At 47.3% G+C, this 13,569-nt stretch overlaps 1 protein-coding gene across 2 annotated transcripts in view; it reads right to left on the bottom strand.

Moving 5' to 3' along the window:
* ano8b (anoctamin 8b) overlaps positions 1 to 13,569 on the bottom strand; it is a 37,343-nt gene that overhangs the window by 23,516 nt on the left and 258 nt on the right. The window contains exon 1 of one of the 2 annotated variants that reach the window (XM_056414708.1): positions 13,491 to 13,569. The exons of the other annotated variant lie outside the window; for it this stretch is intronic. The gene's annotated coding sequence lies outside the window, so the exon portion shown is untranslated. The remainder of the gene's footprint in view (positions 1 to 13,490) is intronic. 2 annotated transcript variants of the gene reach the window in all.

The raw sequence follows: 13,569 nt of genomic DNA, 5'->3' as shown, positions 1-13,569 counted from the left end.
AGATTTACCTCGTCACAGTGTGCCACAGGTATTGTGTACATTCAAATGTTGATGTTCGAATGGTTTGAGATAACGTTCAGTTTGAAGTAAAAAAAGTTAAAATATTATTTCTAAATTATTTCATTACAGCCAAGTTGTATAATCTGTAAATATAGACATATACATAGATCCCAAATATTGTTTTATGTTGGTAAAATGGGTGTTTATCTCACACGGGTGTTTGTCTATGTGCATGTGTGTGAGCCGTGAAGATTATTACAATCTCAGGCGAAGCGCTACGAGGTGAAGGTCACACACACTGAAGGAACGACTGTTTTCGGTGCTTTAGGGACTTTTCTAAAAACTCTGTGACCATGAGCACAAGCCACCTCGTGTTTTCTCCCTGATTGTGACACTAGAGGATTCATTTCTTTCTTACAAAAGTTGTAAAATGCTGTATTCGGAAATATTGAACACCATGAGTAACATAGAAGTGAAAATATATGGTTTGTTACATGAGAAAATAAAAATCTAAATGTGCCAAGATGGCCGTTTTGGAGACCTGGCCTAAATTCTCTGGACTAAAACCTTCTAACATTGTTCTGCTTCACTTTTTCAAAGTCAAACTTTATGCAGGGAGAATGTTCACATATTTTAATATGATTTGTGAGAGTTTTAAACTTTTCAACTGCCTCATCACAAACATATAATTTATTACATTACATGTCATTTAGCTGACGCTTTTATCCAAAGCGACTTACAATACTGTTACATTCATTCACTGTAGACGCAGCTACAGGGAGCAACTCAGGATTAAGTGTCTTGCTCAAGGACACATCGACTAGGGCGGGGATTGAACCTCCAATCCCCTGATTGAAAGACGGACCTGCTACCCACTCACCCATAGTCACCCCATAATCATCCTGGAAGTGCTTTTTTTTCAATTCGGACCTGACATTTTAATATTTTTTCTGTGTGCCATCTTCATTTACTCTTACCCAGTAACATATATACTGATATGTACACATCTGAACAAAAGACAACAACATTAAAAAAGGTAAAAATGAAAAAATTATTAAAGTAGCCCGAGTGGTTGCGGAGATACAGCCTTTTTAGTTTGGGTATGCACTTTTCGGAGCAGAGGCCTAAAAAAAGCTTGGTGCTGAAAGGGTTAATGCTGTTGTGCAGAACTCCATGAAGGAAAAAGTTTAAGGCCTATATAATGCATAGATAATAGTCTTCAGTTTCCATGGAGACCGCTTTCTGATAGGTAGCTTTAGAGAAATGAGAAATGAAAAGAAAGAAAATATTCTTGTGTTTCATCCACGAATAAACCGTCAGCGTTGCCTGTGGGAGGATGTTGCTTCCGTAAAGACGTGCGCCGCTATCTCTCGTCCTCCTTTTGTTTTGACGGAAACGTTTGTTTCTGCAACCGGAAAAAATAAATCCGTCTGGAGGAGCAATCGTTCATTTCAAATGGGCAGGAAGAACCATATGCTCTTTATTTATTTGTAGAAATGATCATATCAATATTCAATATAAAACTAACCACTTTATATAGCTCATGCAGTGATGCTCCGGGGGCTTGAATAAGACGTTTATAACGGTATAAATAGACTGTTATCTCATTTCAAGTTATACATTCAAGTCATTCCTTATGGGGCCGGACAGAATGTGTCGGGTGAAGTGACGACCTTCATGCTTCTTGTTTTTCATGAATCCATTTGGTGATTGCTTCGGTGTTTTGTTGATGGGAAGCGCTCGCCGACGCGTCCCGCAGCTACTTCACTGCACATGTAATCCTCCTCGTTCCCGACACGCCGCGCTCGTAAATGTAAACGACTTCCGGCGGAGCGGGGGATTTATTTCCCCTCGGGGACCACACACAGAATCAAAACAGTAATATATTATCATGTGTTTTATGCTTCTCGTTCTTTCGGAGACGTCATACTTCAGAGCCCCTCCACCAGCTCACGGTCTGGATGTCGTCTGTGCAGAAAGGACCCGTGTTTGTTTTAAACAAGATATTTGCTGAGTCACCACTGCTGGTTTGTAATGACAGGTGTAATCAAGTGACCACTTTACCTGATAAAAGCTTTTCTTAGTATTTATACAGATATCATTAACATGCAACAAAACAAAAGAACACCAAAGAGGCCTGTGGGCGGAGCATGTGGAGTAGATTTTTGTATTTAGCTTGACTTCACATCTCAAATAAACTAAATACGACATCGTATATTCTATCATGGACCGTTAACATACAGATAAAATCATTCAAGAGACTAAATGTTCCCCCTTTCTCCGTGTCTGTGGCCTGCAGTGTAAATGTACCGCACTGATGTCATCGTGTTCTCAAATGCACCTTGAGAGACAAATGCCTCTTTTTTTTCTTTTTAATCTGCCTGGCAACAGCAGTGTGTATTTCCTGGGAGGCTGGAGACACATATATATATATATATATATATATATTCAGCAGCGAGTCATTTGGACTCTTCTCCAGCCGGTCAGACAGAGAGACGCATATATATACAGTATATATATATATATATATATATATATATACATATTATACACATACATAATGTAATACAAGCCAGAGGGACTGACGACATGGGGATTCAGCAATGAAGAATTTCTTTTATCACAACTACTGAGCGTGGGAATGAAACAAATGACCCTATGAGAATGATTACAGCGGTGAGTGGGACCGAGAGTCTCATCAGGTTCTAACACCCAACAATCTCCTTAATTAGGAGCATTTGTATATATATCGCCATCCTGTAAAATCATAGTTACACACAGAGACCAAAATACAGACCGTAAAACACACAAACAAATAAAGAAACAAACCTCGCTGGACATATCGAGAGGTTCAACGACGACGGGGTCAGAGCAGTCTCAATCGTTTGCATTTCGTGAGTCTCTCTGTGTGCATTTGCAATGATTGAGACTGCTGTGACCCCCATGGACGACAACATGCACACACCGAGTCATCGAGTCACGCAGCGGGAACGTCTGAAAGGAATACCAAATTGGACCGTTCCACCTGTGAAGATATCGTGACTCGAGCTTTTGCTTTTGCTTCTGCAGCCGACGCGTCTCAACCCGACGTTCCTCTGCTCCCTCCCTGCTGCTTCCTCCAACATCGCCCACCTGCACCCTCCCAATGCGAGGCGCACAGTCTGCAAACACGCCCAATTCCACATCTCTCTTTCCCAGCAACAGCTGCACACACAGATGTGTGTTTAGAGGGTATGAAAAGGCCTCGTCTCCCGTTTGCAGCAGAGCCCTCCACGTGTCTTTTCTTTTTGCTTTCTCTCACCTGCTCGCCTCTCAGTTTCCTCTCCCTACTCTCAGTATATTTGTGTTGCTATCATCCCTCTTTCTCTCATCCACATCCTGCAGAATCCCTCCTTCTCATGCGTTCTTTTCATCTCTCTCTCTCTCTCGGCTCTCAGTCTCAAGAGGTGTTTGTCATCACCGCGTGGACATGGAGCTCCGGATGCATGATGATGCCTTCAAACTGCATGGGCAGAGGCGGAGAAGGGAGTTGATGCTGGGTGGTGATACAAATAAACCAGAGTTAACTGAGTGCCGACGCCTCAGTGCCAACGCACAAACACAAACAGCTTCTTTTCTGCCTTTGGCGTTACAAAAAGGACAGAAGGTGCATAAGAAAGAGAAGGTGACAAGTTTCCTGTTAAATACAAATTACATTGTGTTGTGCGTTTTTTTTTTTTAAACCATTAAATCAAAACGTGTATACACTACCGTTCAAAAGTTTGGGGTCATCCAGACAATTTCGTGTCTTCCATGAAAACTCACTTTTATTTATCAAATGAATTGAAAATTGAATAGAAAATATAGCCAAGACATTGACAAGATTAGAAATAATGATTCATATTTGAAGTATTAATTGTGTTCTTCAAACTTCAAGCTCAAAGGAAGGCCAGTTGTATAGCTTATATCACCAGCATAACTGTTTTCAGCTGTGCTAACATAATTGCACAAGGGTTTTCTAATCAGACATTAGTCTTCTAAGGCGATGATCAAACACAATGTACCATTAGAACACTGGAGTGATCGTTGATGGAAATGAGCCTCTATACACCTCTGGAGATATTTCATTAGAAACCAGACGTTTCCACCTAGAATAGTCATTTACCACATTAACTATGTATAGAGTGGATTTTTGATTAATGTTATCTTTATTGAAAAAACTGTGCTTTTCTTTGAAAAATAAAGACATTTCTAAGTGACCCCAAACTTTTGAACGGTCGTGTATATAAAAGTTTAAGTTGAAGGCTACCATAAAGAACATTCTTCTTCCTCTAGCCATTAATAACCAGGACATAGTCTTAGCATCTCATTTATCACAATTACACAGAGGCGGGACATCTTTACTGTAGTACTGCAAAAAGAAACTAAACATTATTTATACATTTAGAACCGTAAACAAAAGACGAAGAGGACTGTGAGTTTGTGTTTTGAGCTACATGCTAACGGTAGCGTGCTAATGTCCTCAAAATCCCAATACTATCATTCTGAAGTTTAGCAGCTACAATGTTTCTTGTGTTATCCTTAGTTTAGCATGTTAACACCCTCGTATATGAGCTAATTAGCTTTAAATGCTCCTTTCACGCCACATTGAAATAACGTATTAGTCCAATATGGATACTCAACTGCAAGCCTTGCTAGCCTTGTGTTCATATCGAATGTATTAGCTTTGAGATGTGTCTTCCATTTGTGCACCAAATACAAAACAGTCTCCATCTCTCATTGGCTGAATGATTTGATTAGGCTTGTAGCCATGTTTAGAGTCGTTTATCAATGAGTATTTAGCTTTATAGTCACCAAGGAGGAGATATTATAGCTGTCAGAAATTCGTAATATCTCCGACTCGGACATGTCGGAGGATGGTGTGATCATTTTGTTACCACTCGATTGCTCAGATGCATAAACACATAGTGTTGAAGTTATTTGGTCATAAACTAAAGTATTGGAGGAATAAAACATTGAATATGAAGTTATCGTGAGATGAAAAGTCAAAGGGATCGCCAAACTACGACAATTCATCCTGACAAATATATTAAATATTCGTCGAGACATTTCACTAAAAAACAAGAACGTTAGCCTCGTGGTTTACAGAAAGACAAACGGTTCGGGATTACCACGGTCAGTAAAGGCCTCATGAACGGCAACGTGGAGATGATTTCAGTCTGGACCAAAGTGGCTAGAGTGGCTAAAACCACCACGACACACGGAAGAATAATGGTTCTCAAATGGTTCTTTAAAAGGCTTTGTGGTTCTACGAAGAACCATCAACTACTGAAGAAACCATGTTGGACATGGTGCCTTTTTTAAGGTTCTTTGAGACACCTTTATAGGTTCTTTGAAGGACTCTTTAAGGAAATGGTTCTTTAGAGAACCCTGGTTTGAAAGGTTCTGTGTGGAACCAGAAATGGTTCGTTAAAGAACCATGTTTTTAAGGTTCTTTGAGACACCTTTATCGGTTCTTTGAATAACTCTTTAAAAAATGGTTCTTTAGAGAACCCTGGTTTTAAAAGGTTCTTAGTGGAACCAGAAATTGTTCTTCTACGGCATCACTCTGAAGAACCCTTTTGGGTTCCAGATGGAACCTTTGTGTTTCTGTGTGTGGAGGAACCTGTTCTCAGATTAAATATGGTGTGATTGAGATTAGGACCGTCTTTCTCCTGGAGGGGTCCGTTCCAGCTCCGTGACCAACGGGATGGAGACGGCGGCGCTGCTGGACCTCAGAACTCTGGTTTCCTCATGAGCGGGCGCTCGCCCTTGGCCTCCAGATAACAACGATGACATGAGATACTGGAGCCGCCGCGTGGCTGCAGGCCAAGAGCAGGACAAGAGGAGAGCAGAGGAGAAGCCACAGTGCTCACACAGCACTATCGTTGAAGGATCACTTTCCCCCTTCATCCCATCTTCTTTCTCTCTTTTCGCCTCCTTCACTTCCTGCTCCCTGAGGTTCATTAGGGTTGAGATGCTGCATGAGCTGTCACATCTGTTATGAACAGCCTCGGACACACACCGGGGCAAAGGGCAACACTGCCCCTAGGAAACATAATGTTGCCCCTGATTTCACTAGAGAGGCAACACATGCCCCCAAAATGTCCTCTAATAATTATGATCATTTAATAGCGTTCTGTTCTTTGTTGTGTGTGTGCTATCTGTGTTGCCTGTACTAGGTCGGTACACACACAAACAATCAATAAATATAATTTTTAATTTGGAAAAAACTAAGAAATAGGTTATAATTGTTAATAAATGTAAACAAAATTAAAAGAACAATAAATAACCAAAAATAAATAACAATACAATTGAATATGATCATCTGATTTATGTTTTCTGTTTGTTTTTTGTTCAAAAAATGTAATAAAACTCTTTGAATCTGTAGACTACAGCCTGATAGTCTTATTATGGAAATGTTTATGACAATTACTCATATCCTCTAAGCCTAAATAAGTATATTCATCAGTTTTGAACAACGGTTAAATGGACTTCAGTCAGTGGGGAAACAATGACCCCTAAACAATATGTACATGTCCTCCCTGGTGATGAAGGTATTAAATGGTGAACTGATGCAGTCTGGAGGGATTCAACACTGGCCAGTTGGTGCAGACTCCTCCATCAGACCAACCGGCTGGATATGGGGGGTGGGGGGGGGGGGGGTCACACATTATGAATAAGTGAATATGGCGGCGTGAATAGCTCCAGCACGAACATTGTTCTTTATTCAAAGCACACAAAAGGTGATGAGACTGAGACTCATACATGTTTAAGGAGCTTTAACAAAAGGTATTAGTTCCTCTGACTCTGAGGAAAGTTGTGGTACATCTTTTTTGTGTGAAAGTTAAATGAACTATGGGAAAAAATCTAGAAATGACGTTGCTTTCATCAACACATGAGGGGCTCTAGTTTCCAGGAGGTCATTGGACATCAGAATCATTAGATAATCAGCCACAGCGTCAAAGCGATGCTGGTGAGTAGCAGAGGAAGTGATCATGAAGAGTGCATCGAGCTGACTGAGTCTTTATGATGCTACAATATTCTATTCTTGGACCGGAAATATGGGAGGAGGCTCCAATCCATACTCAGAGGGAACCAGTGATTATTGTACATGACACCATCCTCCCATTTCCTTTCCCCACACGATGACCAGCAGAGGAAGACGTCTGCAGCGAAGCTTTGATTCCTTGAGGAAGATCTACGCGGCGTTTGATCCTGACATGTTTAACGTTCACGCCGGAGGAAGACGAGGAGCGGCGTTCACGACGCTCATCAGAGACGAGTATCGAGATGTCCTTTACTGTCGCTGCAGACTGAGCCGCTCAGTCCCTACCGCTCCTTTATGGGGGCAGATGCACACACACACACACACAGATTGGCCTCATCTGGTGGCTGATTGGTAAACAGCCACTAGCTGAGGCCAATTAGACACCGTTCCCAGAACCACACCCCCGCTCCGCCCACTCTGCAGCCACAGGGACGTAAAAGCCGAGGACCAGAACCCTGATCTTAGGACCAGAACCCTTATCCTCGGACCAGAACCTTGATCCTCTGACCATATGAAGTGTGTGTGTGGTTGTGTCCGGTGTGGACTGACCAGTAGACACACAGATGAGGAGGAAGGAGGCGAGCCTGATGAAGGCGAGCCCGATGAAGGCGAGCCCGATGAAGGCGTTCACCCATCAACGTTCACAGTGTGAACATGCGAGCTCGAACAGCGTGTTTCTCCCTCGGTTGCAAAACTTTTTTTTTTCACCACATTTAAAATCGAGCCATAATCCGACCGGACTTCTCAGACGAGGAACAGAAGATGCAAAACTGTAGAAGAAGAGTGAAAACCACCTCTAGTCTGATCACACACTCCGACCTCTTGACCGACGCATCGGCCCGTCTGAACTTTCTTTAATAAATTCAACCCCCCCAAAAAAGCTCCGAAAGATGACAGGGTGCATTATGGGAAACTGTGCATAACATGGCGTCACAAATATTTCCATATTAGCTTCAATGAGCTCATTGTTCACCTGAAACAGCTCGACACACGACAGCTGCTCTGGAACATTTAGCATCTGAATAGTTAGAAACTAAAGAGAAGAAACAGAAGAAGTGCATTGTGTGGACCGGCTTTACTTGACGTTGTTACGGATGTAATAGTTAGAACTATGGGACGCTCCGCCCCCGGCTCAATGCAGTGATGCTCTTCGATATATTCTACATCAACAAGGAAAAGTGATAAAAAGGAAGGACAGAAAAAGGAAAGCTTTGAGGTGGGAACCCTCTGAGGAGCTCTCATCGGTCTGAGGCCTCGAGGCTCAGAGACTTACTCTCTGAACACTTTGTAAACACACCGGGGCAAAGGTCAAGACGGACCCTGAGAAATATAATGTTGCCCCTGGTGTCATGAGGAGGGACAACACATGCCCCCAAAATGTCCTCTAATAATTATAATAATTTAATACTGTTTTGTTGGTGTTCTTTTTGTGTGTGTCCTATCTGTATCTGTAAAAAAAAAGAATAAATATAATTTGTAACTATAAAAAAACAGAGAAATAAGTTATAATTGTTAATAGTCGTTTAAATATGTAATAGTGATAAATAACCACAAAGAATTAAAAATATGATCGTTTGGTTTATGTTTTTGTTTTTTATAATCTAAGAAAACACTTTATTTGAGACGATTCCTTGTATACAGTAAGCCTAAATATATATATATAAATATAAATGTATAAATAAAAAAACAAAGAAATAAGTTATAATTGTTAATAAATGTTTTTTAAAAATTTGACCAATAAATAACTACAAATAAATAAGAATACAATTGAATATGATTGTCTGATTCATGTTTTCTGTTTGTTTTTTGTTCCAAAAATTCAGATAGACGATGGAGGCTGATGCTGCTCCTCATGTGCATTGAACCAGCCCCCCCCCCCCCCCCCCATCCTCCATGTGGCGGTCATGTGACGGTCGTGTGGCGGTCATGTGACGGTCGTGTGGCGGTCATGTGACGGTCGTGTGGCGGTCATGTGGCGGTCATGTGGCGGTAGTGTGACGGTCATATGGCGGTAGTGTGACGGTCATATGGCGGTCGTGTGGCGGTCATGTGACGGTCGTGTGACGGTCATATGGCGGTAGTGTGACGGTCATATGGCGGTCGTGTGACGGTCATGTGACGGTCGTGTGACGGTCATGTGGCGGTCGTGTGGCGGTCATGTGACGGTCGTGTGGCGGTCATGTGGCGGTCGTGTGGCGGTCGTGTGGCGGTCATGTGGCGGTCGTGTGGCGGTCGTGTGGCGGTCATATGGCGGTAGTGTGACGGTCATATGGCGGTCGTGTGACGGTCATATGGCGGTAGTGTGACGGTCATATGGCGGTCGTGTGGCGGTCGTGTGACGGTCATATGGCGGTAGTGTGACGGTCATATGGCGGTTGTGTGGCGGTCATGTGACGGTCGTGTGACGGTCATATGGCGGTAGTGTGACGGTCATATGGCGGTCGTGTGACGGTCATATGGCGGTCGTGTGGCGGTCATGTGACGGTCGTGTGACGGTCATATGGCGGTAGTGTGACGGTCATATGGCGGTCGTGTGGCGGGCATGTGGCGGTCATGTGACGGTCGTGTGGCGGTCATGTGGCGGTCATGTGACGGTCATGGCGGTCGTGTGACGGTCGTGTGACGGTCGTGTGGCGGTCGTGTGGCGGTCGTGTGACGGTCATATGGCGGTCGTGTGACGGTCATATGGCGGTCATGTGACGGTCGTGTGGCGGTCGTGTGACGGACATGTGACGGTCGTGTGGCGGTCGTGTGACGGTCATGTGACGGTCGTGTGACGGTCATGTGACGGTCGTGTGGCGGTCGTGTGACGGTCGTGTGACGGTCGTGACGGTCGTGTGGCGGTCGTGTGACGGTCATGTGACGGTCGTGTGACGGTCATGTGACGGTCGTGTGGCGGTCGTATGATGGTCGTGTGACGGTCATCTGACGGACATGTGACGGTCGTGTGGCGGTCGTGTGACGGTCGTGTGACGGTCGTGTGGCGGACATGTGACGGTCATGTGACGTGGCGGTCATATGGCGGTGACGGTCGTGTGGCGGTCGATGTGACGGTTGGCGGTCGTGTGGCGGTCATGTGACGGTCGTGTGCGGTCGTGGCGGTCGTGTGGCGGTCATGTGTAGCGGTCGTGGCGGTCGGCGTGTGACGGTCGGTGGCGGTCGTGTGGCGGTCATGTGGCGGTCGTGGCGTGACGGCATGTGACGGTCATGTGGCGGTCGTGGTGGCGGTCATGTGACGGTCGTGGCGGTGTGGCGGTCGTGACGGTCGTGTGACGGTCGTGTGACGGTCATGTGACGGTCATGTGGCGGTCGTGTGGCGGTCGTGGCGGTCGTGTGGCGGTCGTGGTGGCGTCGTGTGACGGGCGGTCGTGGCGGTCATGTGGCGGTCGTGTGGCGTCGTGTGGCGGTGTGACGGTCTGACGTGTGGCGGTCATGTGTCGGTCGTGTGGCGGTCGTGTGGCGGTCATATGTGGTGGCGGTCAGGCGATGTGACGGTCGTGTGACGGTCGTGTGACGGTCGTGTGACGGTCGTGTGACGGTCGTGTGACGGTCATGTGACGGTCGTGTGGCGGTCGTGTGGCGGTCATATGGCGGTCGTGTGACGGTCATGTGGTGTGGCGGTCGTGGACGGTCATGTGTGCGGTCGTGTGGCGGTCGTGTGACGGTCGTGTGGCGGTCGTGTGGCGGTCGTGTGGCGGTCATGTGACGGTCGTGTGACGGTCGTGTGACGGTCGTGTGGCGGTCGTGTGACGGTCGTGTGGCGGTCGTGTGGCGGTCATATGGCGGTCGTGTGACGGTCATATGGCGGTCGTGTGGCGGTCGGTGGCAGGACGGTCGTGTGGCGTGACGGTCGTGGCGGTCGTGTGGCGGTCGTGTGACGGTCGTGTGACGGACATGTGACGGTCGTGTGGCGGTCGTGTGACGGTCGTGTGACGGTCGTGTGACGGTCGTGTGACGGACATGTGTGTGGCGGTCGTGACGGTCATGGCGGTCGTGTGGCGTCGTGTGGACGGTCGTGTGGCGGTCGTGGTGGCGGTCATGTGGCGGTCGGATATGTGGCGGTCGGTGTGGCGGTCGCGTGTGACGGTCGTGGTGGCGGTCGGTGGACGGTCATATGGCGGTCGTGTGACGGTCGTGTGGCGGATGGACGGTCGTGTGTGGCGGTCGGTGGACGGTCATGTGGCGGTCATGGCAGTATCGGTCGTGTGGCGGTCGTGACGGTCATGTGGTCGGTGGCGGTTGACGGTATGTGGCAAATCGTGTGGTGAATTGATGTGACGGTCGGGTCATGTGACGGTCGTGTGGCGGTGCGGTCGTGTGACGGTCATGTGACGGACGTGTGGTCGTGTCGGATGTGGCGGTCGTGTGGCGGTCGTGGTGACGGTCGTGGTGGATGTGACGGTGTGACGGTCGTGTGACGGTCATGTGACGGTCGTGTGGCGGTCGTGTGGCGGTCATATGGCGGTCGTGTGACGGTCATATGGCGGTCGTGTGACGGTCATATGGCGGTCATGTGACGGTCGTGTGGCGGTCATGTGACGGTCGTGTGACGGTCATGTGACGGTCATGTGGCGGTCGTGTGACGGTCATGTGACGGTCATGTGGCGGTCGTGTGACGGTCGTGTGACGGTCATGTGGCGGTCGTGTGGCGGTCGTATGATGGTCGTGTGACGGTCATGTGGCGGTCGTGTGACGGTCGTGTGACGGTCATGTGGCGGTCATGTGACGGTCGTGTGACGGTCGTGTGACGGTCATGTGACGGTCATGTGACGGTCATGTGACGGACATGTGACCTCGGGGTGAGAACCCAGAACCCCAAAAACCTTCTGCCTCGCGGACGATGAGATACGGAGGCGAGTCGGGAGGTTTACAACCGCTCAAACTTTGTGTTTGTTTGTTTGTCTGAGACTCTTTTTGTTTACCTTCCCCTGGGCTGTTGTTGTTGTTGTTGTCCATGCCTTCCCTGTCAGACATGATGTCCTCACACACACACAAGAGCACATTTGAATCTGAGAGCAACTAAGCAAAGCGGTGGTCCTGATGGGGACAGAATGTCTTCTTTATTATTGAACCCTTTTTTATCCACATTGTGTTTTTATCCGGTTGTTTTTCCTCGTATGAGTCAGACGTCTGAACGTGTCATCTTGTTGTGTTTGAGGTGTATATGTCGCGTGGCTGTACCCCACGAGTGACTGAAGCCCACACTGGTTCGACCCAGCGGTCAAAGAGCATCGGCCCCCATTTCTGGGGGATTTGGTCCGAGCGAACTCTTCTGAGAGAATCCTGCTGCATCGGGGAGTTAAAAGGAAATACAACGTCCTCCTTATTATACCTTTTTTATACAAATGATACTTTCTAGTCGGGGTTCCTTCGAGTTCTCTTCCTAAAGGTGTTCATTCCTGTTATCTTGAGATGGTTCGACCCAGCGGTCAAAGAGCATCGACCCCCCTTTATGGAGGATTTGGTACAGGAGTAAACTCTTGTTTTGCTATCCGCTCTAGCCTTCCAGGCGCAGCCTCCTCGTCCTCCAGTAATGCTTCTATAGTGGATGAAATATTGTTAAAAATGTTAATCCCTTTGCTGAGGCTCCTGAAACCCCGTCAGGACCCCGCGGCGGCTCCACTGCAGCCGCGGCTCAGGTTACCTCGACCCGAGCACATGGCCGACGGCCCCTCCACTGCATCACTCTGCAGCATTACAGCCTGCAGCCCGCACACCGGCACCGGCCCGGCCCGGCAGCTGAGGCTCCCTCCCTCTACACGGACACCGACACCGGGCTGCGCTTCAGGAATAGCAACGCTCGCAATCCTCGAAACAAGACAACTACGATGTTGTTCTATTCTGATGCACCATCAGGCTCATGGGGAGTCAACAGAAAGCGTCTGTGTCGACACCTGCTAGAATGCGCGCCCCTGAATAATAATACAGATACGACCCGATGTGGAACACACGTACAACGCCACGACGATGTCACCGTGAGAGTCTCTGCGGCTTCATAATAAACCTTGAATGACAAAACATGCAGCTGCCCCATGCAGCAGCGTGGCTCTCTACCCACGGTGACGTCAGGCTGCACTGTGGATGACATCATGAAGTTCAAACGCATTTTGGTTACCTGGCAGATCTCACAAAACACATGTAAACGGAATAATCCACGTAAATAAACACAACCAGCAGCCAATGGGGAGCCTGCAAAAAGCAGCCCCCCAAAAAACAAGATGCGGGGGGCAGACATGAGCACAAGTAGCCAGGCTGCCGATAAACAGAGGAGCAGGCATGTGCTGCCGGGAGGAGACCAGAATAAGGTCAGAACCCAGACGCGCACTGTGGGACACAATGGAGCCGCATGGGTGTCCCTGAAGGCACCATATCATACACATGAAGCTACTGCTGCACAGACATGAGTATTTACAGGCCTTACAGTCTTATTAAAGTGGTACTTTTGGGTCGCGCGCGTGGAGACAAAAGGACGGAGCGCGGCGGCGCGGCACGTGCACCTG

The sequence above is a fragment of the Pseudoliparis swirei genome, chromosome 5 (assembly GCF_029220125.1).
Source record: "Pseudoliparis swirei isolate HS2019 ecotype Mariana Trench chromosome 5, NWPU_hadal_v1, whole genome shotgun sequence".
NCBI classification, from domain to species: Eukaryota; Metazoa; Chordata; class Actinopteri; order Perciformes; family Liparidae; genus Pseudoliparis; species Pseudoliparis swirei.
The sequence above is the reverse complement of the archived record's forward strand: the minus strand, read 5'-3'. Positions and strand labels throughout refer to the sequence as shown.